This window comes from Seriola dumerili, unplaced genomic scaffold (genome assembly GCF_002260705.1).
Source record: "Seriola dumerili isolate Sdu_G_001 unplaced genomic scaffold, Sdu_1.0 BDQW01000044.1, whole genome shotgun sequence".
NCBI lineage: Eukaryota > Metazoa > Chordata > Actinopteri > Carangiformes > Carangidae > Seriola > Seriola dumerili.
The window spans coordinates 3,099,272-3,116,813 of NW_019174299.1; positions in this window are offsets into that span (position 1 = coordinate 3,099,272).

The following is a 17,542-nucleotide window of genomic DNA, read 5'->3' on the forward strand; positions in this document are numbered from 1 at the left end:
CCCCTTTTCAGCTCAGTTAAACCCTGGCCACTTAGCATCACTCAATCAAGTTGTCAGTCAGAGCTGATTAGCATCAGTCAGTTTGTTAACGTTCTGCCTCCAGGGCCTAATGAGTTAATCAGCTGGCAGGTTTTCCCGAGGGCTGGACTTTTCTTTATGGCTCTGAACCGCTTTTACCCCTCATGGTGTCTTCCTTCTCCTCCCCTGCTCTGTAGCTCCTGCCAAGGTTTCAAGTGACACCCATTCTGTCACTCTCCTCCTTCCTTGTTCCACTTCTTTGGGGGAGGATGCAGTGACTGGCAGTGGTACTGAGATTATGTGTGTGTTTGAGGGGGGTGGGGGGTGGTGGTGATGAGGTGATAAAAAGGGATGGAGGAGGAAATGTAGGCAGATCCACAGACAAGGAGCGAGGAAGACGCTTTCTGAGGAATCACTATAAACAGACACAGACATGCCTGCGCCCAAGAAGCCGGGTAAGCTGGTCCGACCTGAGGGATTATAATAGAAAACTCACTGATCAAAAACAAAGGCGGAAGCTGATGATGCGGTGAAATATTCAGATGAGTGAAAAATGGAATAACAAAGAATTTTTTACCCATAATTTTAACCCTTATTGATAAAAAAATGCTTGAATTTATATAATATCATCACATTATGATGCATCATGGTTGGGTTTCTATAAAGATTACAAGCACCAGATTCAGGGAAACCAAAAAAGGATCTTAAGTGTTACTTCTAATACAGTCAAGATATCACTTAACGTGCAATGTGTGCATGTGAATTAAAACTGTTAAACATGACTCAGTAATCTGTAGTATGAGCTTTAGATTTCATTTGTTAGTTACAAGCTTGTGTCCCCATAAACTGGCCTCCAGTGTCCCTGCGTCGCTTTCTGTTCCACTGACGATGTTCTTGAGCTACAGTAGGACTATATCTGTGTGTGTGTTAACACACAGGGACAAAATACCTGAAATCCGTTTAGTTCTCTGTTTAACTTTTCTATTTTAATAGAATAGATAGAATAGAATTATATATTTTATATATATAATATAATGTGGTTGATTTTATTGGCCACTTAGTATTTGTGTTATTGAATAAATGTAAAGTGAGACAAAACTAAAAGAAATGCTGGACAAAGGAGCCACTGATGGCAGTGATGATGGACCTTTGAGTCACTTATGGGGACAAATGTGTTTTGTGTGTGTGGGTCCTTCAAGTTCATTAGACTGAGGAAAGCAGGAATGGACAGTCAGCACACTTACAGTAATGTCAGACATAAGGTTCAAGGTTATGACTGAGGAAATTAATTACTATCTGTATTTTTTTATGTGATTATGTTTCATTCAAAGCATTATGTTTATATCATCTAAAAGGTTGTGAAAACATGTGTAAACCCATTTATGCAAAATGAAACCAATGGACCTGAATGTTGATGAACACTGCAAAAACCATATTGAAGATTTTTGTTACACTAAAGAAATGGAAAATCATAAACTGAAGTTCTTTAATGGACAAAATGAAAAACAGGGTGTGTAAAGGACAGTAAATGCCTGGTTTCATCACTGATAATAAGACCTTTCACTGCACCATAAACTGCGCGTACGGGATTCCAGCAGTGTAGCATAACCTTGCCATATGTATGTGGTATAACATTTAATAACCTACGCACTGAAGCATTAACCGAGCATTAATACAGCGCTGTAATGTGTGACATTAAACCCCACAGCGCTGCAGTGTCTGTTGTAATGTTTGTATCAGACGTGGGGTTTAAAATATGCTCTGTTGCCTTTGTCAACAGCGACTTCAAAGCGCCGTAAATCAGCGGGTAGACTGAAACCCGAGAAACAAATGCGCGCGTGAGGAAAGGAGGGAAGGGAGGCAGGAGGGAAAGGAGGAGGCAACAGATAAAAGTGAAGAGATGAGCGGGATGATTTGTTAGAGGGACCTCTGCCAAGTCAGGTGTAACTACCTTGCGTCGTATCTCTGCACCGCAGACACCTAATCTATCTGACCCTGATTGCCTCCCTCATTCTGTTACGCTGTCTCCTCCGCTGGCATCCATCTCCCCCCGCCAATCTGCAGGAAGTTCACCGTATCGCTGTTATTGTGTGAAAAAGTCAGAACTCCCATCTTTCTTTCTTTTTTTCTGGATTTCAGTCGAGGTATCACATTTTCCATCGTGTGTTGATAAAAATTCTGTGATCTCTTCTGCTCATAGAGCTTCTTCTATAAGCAGATTTTTTCCTAAAAACAAAATGCGTCCTTCATTGGTTCCTTAAAAGTCCACATTTGGAGATGCATGTCGGTGTTGGCGTGTGATAAAATATATTCATGAGAGCATCTGATAGAACTGAAATCTTTCCCCTCCGGAGCAGTTTATACCCTTTCCCTTTTTATTCTCCATCGTGCAGTAATTCCATCCGTACATTTCATTATATCTTACCAATGTGTCACCAATCCAGCGTCCTGACATCATACATATCATATTCCCAACACCACATTACTACCTTCTCTCAGGCTCCTCTTGTTCCTGTGTTTCCACCCATCCCAAATCGCTGCCCCTCTCTTGAACTTCATCGCACTTTCTCAACTTTGGAGCCCCTCTGCCCCTGTCTATCAGCTGGTTACAGCTCATGTGACTCCACTGGTGGCGTCTTGCTCTCAACGGTTAAGGCTGCCCAGGGAATCAAGAAGCTGTGGGGATCTGGAAGAAGCACGCATCCCAATAAACAGCCACAAGAATAGTTCTCAAGTATAAGAGTGCCTAGTGTGGCCTTGTGGAGCCACGAAGGGAAAGGCGCCCCTGGGAAGGGAGGGTTGTGTCCACTTAGCCCTGTGTGACCCACATTTGGAAAAACACTACAGCTTGGCAGGATCATTGTTTCTCACAAAAGCTATGCAATCTTGACTTATTTTGTCTGATGAGGCGGTGGGCTTTTTGGAATGAACAGTTACAGAATAATTAGACCCTGTGCACCAGTGTTGATGCTGCAGTTGCAGGGTGCCAGAGCGCCGGTTCTCTGGCGCTGCTCCATTGCTGAGTGTGTGCAGAAATAACAACCCAATTTTTAATCACCAGTAACACTGCCAGAGGCCATTATCACCACCCAAACAACCTTCCCTCCCCTCTTAGGACAGGGCAGAGCAGAGGCCAGTTATTCAAAGATAGACTTTAATCATGACTTTGATCAAAGTGATAGTCAGATGCAAATGGATGTCTAAAGTCATCTGTTGCACAAAGACAGTCTAGTTCTTGACTAATTGCTATGAATTCTGAGTAAATTAAAATAAAACGTACAACATGGTTAACCAAGTAACTTCCTGTAGCCAAAAAATAACAATTTTTGTGAAACTGTCTAACTTGCATTAAAGAGCTAAATTAATAATAATAATAATAAGATGTTTTAGACTTGTCTGTAGTGTTGGGCCAGTCTTAATTCTGCTCTTAGCTCATTGGCTAATTTTCCTCTTCAATAACTTGTTAGCTTGTTAGCTTAACTCTGTTGTGAATAGCACAATAAATTCACACAGTTTAATCTAAAGTACCATCAACTGTGGTTTCATAACTGTCTGCTAACCAATGCTCTTTTGTGGTGCTATTTTTACTCCAATAGTGGAGGTACAACAAGCTAATATGCTACTATGCTATGATAGCGTCCTCTATTTTGGACTTCTTCCCCTCAGCAATCAACGGTCATAATTTTTTTTTTTTTTTTGCAAAATTTTACCTTTTTTATTGAGTGTCCAGACCTTAACTTTGAACTAGTTAGCCATGTTTCCATAGTAACAGTAACACCTGCCAACCACTGATAAAATGTCTTGTGGTTTTAAACAATGTTGTGGAGTGAGTAGAATGGAAAGAGTTTTAAGATACTGCTGTAACCCACTCGAAATATACAGTAGTGTGGACAACATCAGTCGTTTTTATTTGGCCAAAAACATTATCCTGAGCTTGACTGGCGAGTTAGCAAACATCCTGAGAGCCCTGCAATGATAAGAAACCACAGCAACTCAGCTCTGCTACAGGTCTACACTGTGTTTAGATTTTATGCTACTGGAAGTTTTTTTAGCTGTTACATTCCTCACAGATTTTGCCACTAAAATATCCATGTGACTGTTCAATATTTTCTGCTGGAGTGATTGGTGCTGAGTGGAATGACAGTTGTTTGGTTAGCCATGTTTTTTATTACAAGAAAAACCCTTAAGTTACCCAGAATTCATGGCAAATTAGTCCTAATTAAGACTGCACAAGAAATTGACAACTTTGTGCAATTAGATATCTATCTGAAGTCTGACTGTTACTTTGATCAAAGCCACAGCTGAAGTCTATCTTCGTGGAACTGGCTCCAGGATACTGAACATCTATGAGTCTATCTTCTTGTTTTTGCAGTGTAGCAGTTGTTTAGTGGAAGGTTAAACCTCCTGTCACCTCTATAGGCTGCAGGGTAGAAGGAGGCTAACATCCTGTCACCCCTCCCACCCCCCACCCCCCCCAAAACCGCACGTCTCACAACTGGTCCCGTGTAGCATTACCTCATACCAAGGCCATCATCAAGTTCCCACAGGTATGCGCCCGCTGCTTGATGGATTACAGACAGATGCAGAGTCAAGCGACTGCGCCATGAGGTCCCACAAAGAGAGTGTGAAAAGTTAACTGAGCCCTGATATATCATTAACAAAGACTCTCTAAACACGGCCCCAGCGGTGTGTTGCTCAGAGGATACACAGCCAGACTTTATCCCTTATTCTAAAAGCTTCCTCTGTGATCTGAGAAAGGCCTTGGCCTATTTGGAGCGCGGGCTGTGTTGTTGTGAGCTGGAAGACAAAAGGAAATGAATGGAAAGCTGAAGTGGATGACAGCTTAATACGGTATTTAAAGCTGCCTTTGTTTACCGAACACCACAGATTCCTCATCCCCAAATTAGTGTTGCATTTAGCAATTGTTTTCCTGTGTTGAGACTGCTTTATTCACATAATAACAGTTCATTGAAATCGTCAAGAAAGTTTACAGCAGTGCCATAAAATCTAATCTTCAGTTTCATACGCCTTTTATTCCTCCTCCAACCCTATTACCAAATTCCCCCCCCCCTTGTTCATCCATAAATCTTCATCCTCACGTGCTGCAATGAGGAGAGGGAAGGAGAGGGGAGGGAAGGGGAGAGGAGGGGGAGAAAGACATCACTGGTGGAATCCAAACAAGTCATAATTCTTATCATCATCACTATAACCCAGTGTTATATACAGCCCTGCCATCCCTCACATTCCCTCCACAGGCTCATGTGTCTAATCCCTCAGTCCTCAGCCACAACAGGCTTAAAGCATGACCGTTACAGCATGCATGCAGACGAAATAACACAGGAACGTCAGCACCTTTAAAGGTTTATCAACTCGTCTCAGCAGGAGAAACATCATTAGTGACCTTTTTCTTTGTATAAAAGGTCTCGGTGGAGCTCGGTGTGTGCGGCTGAGATCAAATGAAACACAGAGGAAAACGGGATCGGATCGTACGTCGTAGTATAAATTTTGAATCGTATCTTTACTTCAATAATAAAATAACACAAAATGGCCACTAAATATTTCACTTCTAAAAAGATGACAGTACAATCATCTTGAGACCAAACCAACAGCAACAGAGGGTTTGTTGTTGTGTAACAATCATTGACGGATTATTTTCTACAGAATCTCTGCTTGTGTATTTCTGTTTGATGGTTCTTCAACTCCACTACATTTGAGAGCAAATATATTTTTTGACAGGAGTCGTTACTAGTTAGAAACATATTGTATGATAAGCTTAAAAAATACAATACATTGTTAAAGATTAAACCATTGATTCCCAACTTTTTTGACTGGTGACCTCTAAAATATCAGTGAGTTGACAGCACCAAATTATAATTTCCCTCTAAACTTCTTCTTGGGTTTAAAAAACAGTTTGAGACCCAAAGAGGAACATTTTCTCCTCAAAGCAAACATCTGAGAAAAATCTAAAGGTAAATGACTACAAATGTGTGTATAGGAATTAGGGCTGAATAATATGCAAAATATAAAAAACTATGATTTCAGTTGGGATGGCCATTTTTTGTTTTTTATTTTCACTGAAAGAAATATAAAAATGTGATTTTTATTGGGGCTTGTACGAAACAAGGACATTCCTTTATACGTCTGGAGAATATGATTTGTAGGCTGGGTCGTCTCTGTAGCACCACAACACTTCTTTTATGGTATGTTGTGACACATTGGACCTCTATCAAAAAAGTTGCAGCTCCTGTGATTTGGATATTGCACTTGGTTGATTGTTGTGATTTCCATAATATTTCAATTAATCCTTCAGCCTCATTCAAATTTAGTTTTTTCTTATTTAACAATTGATTCTTCTGAACTTTGACTAGGAGTCAAAAAGGAGTGGGAGTTTGAAGCAGAACTTTTTCTTGTAAATAAAAGTATATTTACAATGTTGAATTAGCAGTTTTACTTAATTAAAAGATCTCAGGACTTATTCCAGCACTGCAAAAACTTCCATCACAATTTTTCAGATTCAAATTACTTATTTTGTCCAACCAAAATCTAAATCTACCCAGTTACCATGATAGACGTTTAAGGGAAATAAAATCAGCAAATAGGCACATTTGAGAAGCTGGACGCTTGAAAAATGACTAAAATTATTATAAATATAGTTAATAATCTTTTATGCTCGTTTTTTTAATTCAGATTTAGTATTCAGATTGAAGTGATGCAAAATATTTTCAAATACAGTAATTATGATTTGATCTTATTTGTTTGACCAGATCATAAATTTGTTTTTGTTTTGTTTGTTTTGTTTGTTTTTTTTGGGTAATTTATATAAAACAATTTAAAGCAAAGATCATAAAACAATTTTTATTATTATAATATCTCTGCTAATCCATGCAGGAAAGAGCACACATGCTGGAGAAGAATCTTATTGTCCTCTGAATCTTATTCCAAGCACCGTTAGCAAGTTCTCACACAGGTTTGTAAAAATGAAATCCTTTAAAATATTAAAAATATTCAATTTTTTTTACCCTAGTAGCTGAAGCTCAGCAGGCAAAAACAAAAAGTAGGTCATCCAAATATGCAAACGTCTCTCCTGCTCCATTCATGGTCAGTGTGTTTAAAACTGCGAGCTCTTATCCACCATGAAGAACAACCAGCTGACGACTTGAGTTACAGGTGAAAGGTCACAAACAAGATGAAGATTGACATTTGGTCAATTCAACAACTTCTGGAAGTAGTTTCTGTGCGTCGCGCTTTACAACTGCCTCAGTACTAAATTCAACTGGTTTCCTGGTATAGAAATACATCTTATGACATGTTTAAATAATGAATGTAATTTTGTCACTTGTCTTTTTGGAAACATGGCAACTTGTGGTATGACAAAAAACAGAATGAATTGTCTTACAAACTTAAGAAATATACGAAAATGTAATGCTCATAACTGGATGCTTCAAACTTTTAAGGTGACCTGATTTTTAAATGCTGTTAAAAATTGATTTTGCAGAAAGCTACACTGCGGTGAGACTTACGAGAAAATACTCAAAGCGCCTTTGTGTGGTTATTATATTTGATATGACGATTGCAACGCTGACAGTCGCTGGAATTACTGGAATATCTGTCCTCTGACGCTGGTTTTTACAACACCCATCGCTAATCTGCATGTCAAGCTACTATTTAATCGTTACCCTCAGTTTATCCATTTACCCTCTCCTCCTACAGGGGGTGACGCTCTATTCAGCACACGATATAGCTGCAAGTCAGATCATCAAGACTGTCAAATTAACTTGGCAAATGATTGAGTGATTGGGAAGGCAGAGGCTTAAGTGTACCCCGACTCTGCCGACAGCACCGCTCTCCATCCTCATCATAAAATGGTGAAACTCCATCAGTCACGCTCTGCCCCCAGCGTGGATGCCAGCCAAGTGCCAGTGATACCATTGATACTCATCCACACACTCAGGTTTATAAATAGATTGTTTGAATATTAATCTTCTCTTTATACTCCGCTGCCAATATTCCCCCATTTTGATGTATATTTGAATATTATGCAAATACAAAAACACCTCTCAGTCACACCATCATGTGGTTTTAAGTACAGTAGCAGTGGCTTGGCCTAGTGTGATCGCGGTATAATAATGGAATGAATTGCTTTTTAAGTGGGATTAAGGTGCTTTTAAGGCATTGAGGAATTTCCCTGTTGGATTGCAGCGGCAAATATGCGTATAAATTGGAGCGGATTGGAGTTTCAGTTACTAAAAACATCACTCAGAAGCAGAGCAGCGCTTAAAGGAGGAGTAATATGATTGGCTGAATTTAATCTATGCATGTAGAGTCAAAGATGTGCAGTTTTCAATGTCGAAATTTGTTATTAAATTGATAAACAAATTAAATTTCATGGTTAAGATGAGTAAATTTAAACTGTTTATGGCTAAATTGTACCAAAACTTCTAGGCTTTAACCTGAACTCTGTCTAGTATTGCACTTCCATAAGACTGAGGGACTCATAAAAGACATTTAAGACAGAATGATCAAAACTGTTTCTAGGAATCATGGAAACCTGTACTGAATTTAAGGACAATCCCTCCAATAGTTAAGCAAAATATTTCACTCAGACCCACAAATGTCAACCTGCTGTTGGTGCTAAAGGAAAAATCAGAGGATCACCAAAGTCAAACTGCAGCATTTACTTTTGGATCAAACTCCAAAACATGCAGCATCCTACACTTCCCATAATGCAACTCTATAATATCTTTCATCAGATTCTCCCTGCCTAGTAAACCTTTATGTCTTTCCAGCTCCACGGAGGCCAAGCCAACCTATGCAATCTTGCTCCAGAGAACTTGGAGATAGTTTTACAGCTTATAACTATATTTATAGGCTGAGTAGTACTCCCCGTGATGAGTAAACTAATCATGATGTGTAAAATTGCTGGAGTGCGCCTTTAAATATAATCCCTTCTCATGGCTTTTCTTGTTCATTGGGCTTCAGTAGCTGCAGGTGCATGCACATGTTTTTTCATTCTGATTGAAGATTTTGGCTCAACTGTTGTGATTTAATAGGTGTGCACATGCGCCAACGCATCGAACAGCTGTGTGACATGTTGTACAATTTTTCTTTTGATCAGTTCATGAAAAGGTTTAAACCAGCCCTCTGCAACCACTTGACATTTCAATCACTTTGGTCAGTCTGTTTGTTCTGAGTGAGGTGTTTACATGGACCATTTTTATTCTGTTAGAGCTTTTAAACCGATTATAATCAGAGTATTTGGCTCCATGTAAACATAGTTTTCTTCAGTTTTAACACCTGAATATCCAAGACCACAAAGTTGATTCTGTGTCCTTGGGGAAAACAAATAATCTTGGAGTGAAGAAACTTTTACAGAATGTAAACACATATTCCCATGAGATGGTTTTGGCTTCATGTAGTTGAAGTCGGTCAGTGAAGATGCACAGATGTTTCTTTCTTGTGTGGTTGAAGCGGATCTGCACATTTTCAGCGGGGCTTCCCTTCGTCCTGGTTTTCTGAGTTGCCATCTGCGGATAGATAAACTTTTAGCGCCTTATGGAAATATTATATTATGTCTCATGACTGATGAAGTAATACATGGATGTATTATGAGAAAGATTCTGTGGTCGAAGCGAGAGCAGGTTTGATTCCAAGACGTAGGTGATACTGCAACCCGCTACTTGCCGGATCTGCATGTATACAGTTACGTGCTAACAAACACACATGGAAACATGAGCTTATAGTTTCTCCTGTAACTGACACATTGTCCAGTGCAGATGGGTGCAAGTGCGGTGCTGTGTAAAAGGGCACCGGGCGGCATTAACAAAGTATGAACGGTGGGAATATGTTACCACCAAATGGCGTTGCGCTCAGTCAGAGTGGAGGCCGCGTGGGCCCCAGTCTCTAGTTAACACGTCTGCTGTTGCCATAGCTTACGGTTGTAGACACGCTTAAGTGACTCAATGTATTCAGCAGTCCTCCAACATCAGGCTCCGGCAGAAACAAAACCACTTAAGTGGTGCATTCCTCAGCAGCAGCATTAAATGTATCACTCCGGGTTTAAAGAGACAGCTGCTCTGCATCTAGCATCAAAATACACATTCAGACAAATGCAGATGAGGAATTTGTGCCCTTTTTGGCTTTGTTCAGCGATGAGAGAGAAAGATTTAAAGATTCAAATGTTTGGCTTGGCCTGACTCCTTTGGCTCAACCGAATGAACAAGCAGGAGACGTACGCTGCAAAGGAAGACAGGGAAATGTCAAGAGAGATTAACGAAGCACATTCCACAGAGGTTACCCTTCAAAAGCAAAACGAGAAGAGAGAGAGAGAGAGAGAGAGAGAGAGAGTCGGAGGCACACTGTGTGGAGGATGAGCACATCAATGCTAATCTCCTCATTGTTTTTCAGTATCATAAAGTGATGATGATATTTGTTTTCATATTAAAATAGTCCATGTATAAAATCATACAGGCTGTCTCATTACAATAATATATGGCATGTTCATGTATGAATAGATCCTCTCTCTTTTGATGTATACTGTAATGTCTCCAGTTTGTGAAGGAGAAATAGAAACTCTCTGTCTCTGTTACTGATAGAATCAGCAGCCAATAGCCACCACAAGTCATGGGCAGATCAATACCAAAAACATCAATACTACTGATACTAAGTCTTGCTTCGAGTCTTACTGTAATACTACATCCAGCAAACAAACAAAACCAGATCTGTCTCACATTAGATCCCATTGTGGTCATATGCTTCTCTGCTGCTGTTGTGTACATCCGCACAGTGATTACCTTGTTAATTCAAAGAATTCTTTCAATGGACATTTTTGTTGTTTACCTTTTCTTTTTTTCCTTTAAAAAAAAAAATTAATTTAGTTCTTTAGTATTACTTGGTATTGGATTGAAACCAAACTTTGTGGCATAGCCCATATCTAACCACCAGGTCTGATCAAACTCAAACCTGATCAACAGAAAATCATGGGAAATTTAGGGAATTCAACAAAGAGCACATATTACCAAATATGTTGGTTTTGGCGTGATGGGATTTTATTGTGGCAAACCACAGCTGCAACTACCTTTAATGTATTTTTGATCAAGCACACAGTAAAAGCACACAAGGAAATTAAATGATTTTATAGAATCCCAGTAGAATACTATTACAATGTCTGTAAAAGGCGTCATTAGCAGGGGAAGGTATATTGTTGGCCTTTCTCCACTCAACCCAATCAGTCAAGGCAGACGGTGGCCCACCCTGACTCTGTTCTGTTGGAGGTTACTTCCTGTTAGAGGGGAGTTTTTGGTGCTACACAAATGAAACTGAATTGGATTGGTACAACTCTTACTGCAGCTCAATGAGTGGCTAAAGTGGCTATAAATCAATATTTTTATATCAATAATGTATCACATCTATGTTTGTTTATGTGATTCAGGACCTCCTCTCAACTCTTCGGAGCGTTGTACATCTTTCAGCTTATTGTTTTGGTTTTCAAGCCCACAACTGTAGTGTGGTTCGCTCTCACTGATTTTATAACATGGCTTCAGCTGCAGCACGCAGCTGTAGACAAGCAGATGAACATTTTAAAGCATTTAGCTGCTAAAGAGCCGGATACATTTTCTTAAGAGTTGGTAGAAACCAAAAGAAAGAGCAAAAAGAAAGACAAAATGGCCAGAAACACGACTCCGAATGATGGCTAATCTTGCTTTGTGTCTGCTAAGTGTGTAAAGAGACAACTGGTTGCTAATAAGTTCACTATATCAGCAATCAGTGTTATGTTTACAGTTTCTTCTGCTTCCCCCAAGTGGCAAAAAAAATCACTTAGTTCAGGTTTGGGAAAATGTAAAAATTGTGAATAATACATATACTATATATAACCTTGTAACCCAGTGCAATATATATGAAACATTACATGCTATTTAGTGAGTACTTATGTTGTACGAGCCTTGAAGAGTCAAGAATGCATACATCTTTTAGTAGCCATGGTCAGAAAGAAATCCCCAGCCCAGATGCTGTTAGTGCTCTGTTCTACCAGCTGAGTTTTAAAAGCCGACACATGCCCGTTTTACACACAAAGATCCCTCCTATGTCTCAGCTTATACGTATCATTACATTAACTTAATCTATATCAGTTTATAGTCCGAACCATTTTGCGAGGCACCGAAGTCCTCGAGAGCTTAAACCGATGCTAGTGATAAGCTTTTGGAAATAAAAATGGCCTATAATTATGATGCCCAGAGCATCAAGTAATGTGTGTATTTAAAGGAAGTATTGACAGTGACAGGGTCAGCGAAAACTGAGTAAATAAATCCTCTTTCAACAAGCACCTCACATGATTTGTTAAATATAAATGGTGTAGATCTCATCTCCCCCACTGAAGAACCCAATCCTCTGGCTCTTAACGTGGGGCTTCACGCCATCCTCGACCCCATGTTGGCTCGGCTCATTCTTCTTCTCTCGCCCCGTTTTAGTTTCCACCTCCTCTCACTCTATCTTACTTAGCCTAACTCTTTTTTTTTTCTCTCAGAAAATTTTTTTAAGTAGGACAAAGAAATGGTGGGACAAAAAAGTGCTGAGAGTAGGGATTTGGATTAAGTGAATAGGGAGAAGCAATGGAGACCGCAAAAGACATTATCCATTTAACAGATACCTGGAAGACAGCAGAAACAGACGGCTGAAGAGTGAAATTATCTAGGCCAGAAAGGACCGTAGATGAAGCGTGGACGGTAATGAGAGCGGAGATGCATCCACGCAGACAGAGTGTTCGTCGGCTGTGCATTACCCTCAGCATGGAGGTCCAAGGGTCACAGTTGTCCTGGTTGTGACTGTTGTGACTGTTGTGACTTAGCGGCTTGCTCACAGTTTTTACCACCGAGCAGAGGAAGAGAGAGGACCTTGTAAAATGGACTGAAGGAGGAACAGGTAATTTATGGATAATTAGAGGGGGGAAATAGTTCTTTTAAAACTCCCATCTTATAAGGCTTAATCACAAAGTGGAGCTGCAGTAGAGAACAACGTCACACCTTCACTAATTGAGCTGCTGTAGATTTAAATATGAGCCATGCCATTTAAAAAAAACAAACAAAAAAAACAAGATCATAGCTTCCCATCTTTTCCTGAAATACTGGTCATGTTTAGCCATGCTACTAGATTGACTCCATGGACGGCAATGTCGGCCTTTTGGTCAGTTCATGATCCCCACAGGAAGGATGAATCCTACTGACTTTGGTGATGCTCTGATTTTTCCTTGAGCACCAACAGCAGGTTGACATTTGTGGGTCTGAGTGAAATATTTTGCTTAACTATTGGAGGGATTGTCCTTAAATTCAGTACAGGTTTCCATGATCCCCAGAAGTTGGACCCTACTGATTTTGGTGGTGCCATGAATTTTTCCACTTATTACTTATCTACTGAAATATCTCAACATCTTCTCGATAGATTGTATCAAAATTTGGTACAGACATTCATGGTTCCTAGAGGATAAACCATCAGGTTGACATTTATGGTTTTGGTGGTGGAAGAAATATTCATGTCTTCTAGTCTGAAAATACTCTGTTATGGTTAAATAAAATTCCTACATTCATAAGTACACAAGTATTAGCATCAACATATACATATACGACACTTACCTCTCATTGTCACTTGGAGCTTCCAACTTAATATGTGTCTTGAACATCTTTAAATATTTTTTCTGTGTGGTATTTTTTATGTGGTGTAAAACTTTGCATCTTTTTTTTTCTCTGATCATCTGCATAAAGTCTTTCTCCAGGGACATAGAGAAAAATTCAAAAGCACTCTCCAGATACCCAACCTCACATTGTTAACTACCTAAATATGAAAAAAATAGGCAATACTGAGCAGTGAAAAGCTTATAAATTAGATATGAAAGGATGAGCCTGATAACATGTATAAAATCCCAATGTAATCATCTGTAGAGGAGGTAGCAGTGACCTTGACGGTGTAAAAATTCTTTTGTGGAAACTCAATTTACTGCATATACAATGTTGCTGGGAGTAAGAGAGGAAACTGCACAGTGACAGCTGAGAATCTTTACAGTGAGAGAGCATGCCGCTGCAGGGTAAAAAGATATAATATCTTGTATTTGTTAAAGTCGGCCTGTGATGTTTTGTGATGATATTTTCAAGTTGTGATGTAAAGAAAGAAGTTGTCAGTTGGAATATGAATAAGGCTTTTATTTTTTATTTTTTAACATCTCTCAGAAATTAGCAAGTCTAATCTCCTCCAGCTCTTCAAGGTGTTTTTCCAATTTATCGCGTGACTAAAATATTTGTTTTATTCATGTACTGTTTAGGAGAGCTCACACACAAGTTTCGAGACTGCAGGATTTTGCAGCAGCCACGACGACACCTTTAATCAACACTGTTAGAGTTGTTTAAAATGTCACAACACATATACCACCCCTAAGGTTCAAGACAGTCACATCAGAGGTTCTAAGCATCAATATCTCTCTATCAAATCTTCACACCGGCGAACCACAACTTTCATTTGAGATTCTTATATTGATGTGCAGCCGCTCCACTGACAATAAATGAGACTCTGACTGAGTATTCATAGAATGACAATGGAAACTTTTACATCTAAGAAAACTTCATATATGTTTTTTCTTGTAAGGAAATGCTGTCATCATCAAATAGTGTCATACTCACCTCTTCCTTCTTTCCATATTCATGCTGATCTATATTAGTATAACATTGCAGGTGTGTTGTGTCTCATCACTGATAAGAGGAGATGAAGGGATGTGCTCAGTGAAACAGAGCAAACCGTCCTCACGTTTGTATTGTTTCCAAGATTCAAAAATAAACTCAAAATGCAAAAAGGTCTAGTCGGAGGTAATAGAATTTTTGAGACGCAGGGCTGATCTTTGAGCAGATACATTTTATTCTACTTCGCTGTCATGGTGAGGGGTTTTACTTGCATTTATTAACAGCCTTTTATATGAAAATTTCCACTCAGAAGCCATAATATTCCTGTTGGATCAGCGAGACAGCGATGGGACTGCTCCTTTAGCACAGACTTTTTGAATTTCAGGTCGCTTTTTTTTTTTTTTTGGTAAAACGGTTATATTATTAATCACACATATCTGAAACAGCAGGCATCTGTTTCCATGGTGATTTTATGACATTTATTTAAAGCCCCAGTTGTCTCTCAGGGTGAGGATTGTTTCTGAGAAAACAAACCCTCCTCCTGTCTTCTGTTATATCATGATGAGTCAGAGATCAAATACTGCTTGCAAACTCCTTGACATCAAGGTAAAACAGCCATGAAAAAGCTGAGGACCTGAAGAACACTTCAGTAATCTGAAGTTCAGTGACTGACTTTCCTCAGATTTACAGTAGAGGGGTGGGATAGATGCTTCAGCGGGAATCTAAAGAAAGTTTTTACTGCCTGGTGCGTCACGGATCCCCTCTTGGACTGAAGTGCTGAGAGAGGCATTAACAGATTGCTGCCTGAAAAACAAACCTTATCCAAAATAGAAGTGTTGCCCCCCCCACCAGTATGCCAGACATAGTGTGCCAGCCTTGAGCACAAGCAGAGTGCCAAGGCCGAGCCTTGATATCTTAGACCCACTGTTAAGTAGGCTCATGGGACACTTGCTCTGCAGTGCCAGTTGTGGCTTGTTGTTGGTGGTTTGGAGAGATGATAGTTGTCAATATGATCTCCTCATTCATTTGTGGGGCTCAGCCCTTTAGTTGGCTTTGCTGCCTGTACCTCCCTGGCAAAATAAGGCGCTGAAACCTTTTTTTTTTTACATTCAAACAGGGGCCCTAATGAGGGAACAGACCTGAGAAATTAATGAAATAAAAGGTTAATACATGAATGCTGCCAAAGTTGAATTATTACTGTGTAGCCGTGTGCTTTAGTTTGTCTGGCAGACAGAAACTCATGCCTAATCTGCCATCTCATTAGACGCCCTCAAGCTTCTAAAGTAACCTAGATCTGGGATCCTGGAACTTTGATGTACTTATCCTATCAAAAGCATTTTTGTCTTGAGGCCGCCCCTTTCAGAATTTTTAAGCCCAATTATTCCTCATGATCTCTGAAAAAACTTGCTTATATTTATCTCAGCCTCACTGTTTCTGTAAACCATGCCTCATCTGAATCATGCACTTTTCCCCCATTGAAATCCAATATTTACTTTTCTGCCAGAGGCAAACCCTGCAGAAATCAAGAAGATGTGCACAAAGCAAGGTTGCCTGAATGTAGTTTCCATGTGCAGGGTACTCGTGAATGTGTCTTTATGTCATTAAAATGAAAACAGATTATTTTAAAGTGTATATTTTGTGCAGTTTTGTATGTTTATAAAGATGTCTGTTTCTAGAAATGCAGAGTGTGTATCTGCCGTGTGGTTCCTCAGATTATCTTATCTCCACAATGTGGACACCAATGCATATATACATATGTATATACATATATATATACATATGCATACATAAAAACATGATACATTGCATTGTAGATAAATAGAGTGATGAACAAGTGCCCTCAGATATGTATAGAAATTATTATTAGTTACTGCCTCCTGAGGATTCAGATCATAAGCTGCAGCTCTTTAAACAGTTTACTGAGTCTAAAGCTGTGACTTTCCAAACACTGTGCTGCTGGTGTTGTATGATATGAAATAATGAGGATGTACAAATTAATTTACATAATTGTTGTTTAATTGCAGCAGCCAAGGGCGATAAGGCTGCAGCAGCCCCTGCTGGTAAGTGTCTTCATGACATCTAATCTGAGCCCACAAGCTGTGCTCCAAACATCGAATTTATTTTTGAGTTACACATACAGTAATCAGCTATTATACAGTTAAACTACAGCAGCCACCGAAAAACTAATATTTAAATAAAAGCCCTCATAAAGATTGTTTCATTTTTCTCTCTTTTTCAGACAAGAAGGGTAAGAAGAAACACACCACATTCAGTGTTTGTTTGTCTGTGTCCCATACATCATCATCATCATCATCATCATCATCATCATCATCATCATCATCACCATCACCATCATCTGCAAAATAATGTGTGTCTTTCCCCTCATTCAGAGAAGCCAGCAGAGGAGGAGGGTAAGAGTTAAAGATGAGACAAACACAGAAGCAGTGAACTTCTGTGGTGATGGAACTGAGTGTGGAGATGCATGATCCCCACTGTGCCGCTGCTACATACACACATATACACACACGCACATACGCGCACACACGCAAGAATGCACGCGCGCGCGCGCACACACACACACACACACACACACACACACCCACACACACTCACACACACTTTGATATTCTTTTATTAGCACTGAGGACATGTTATGAGTTTATTTTAAGCAGCAGAGATGATAATTAAATTAGGTGTTAGGAACAAAATAGAAGGTGTTTAATTCATGGGGTAAGCATCACATTGTATGTATGCATATGCGTGTGCACTGAATGTGTATGTGTGTATTTGACTTTCCTATTTCAGCCTGGGTATACTTACCTCTGTGAATGCATACAGTACATACAAATGAATCTTTCACATTTGTC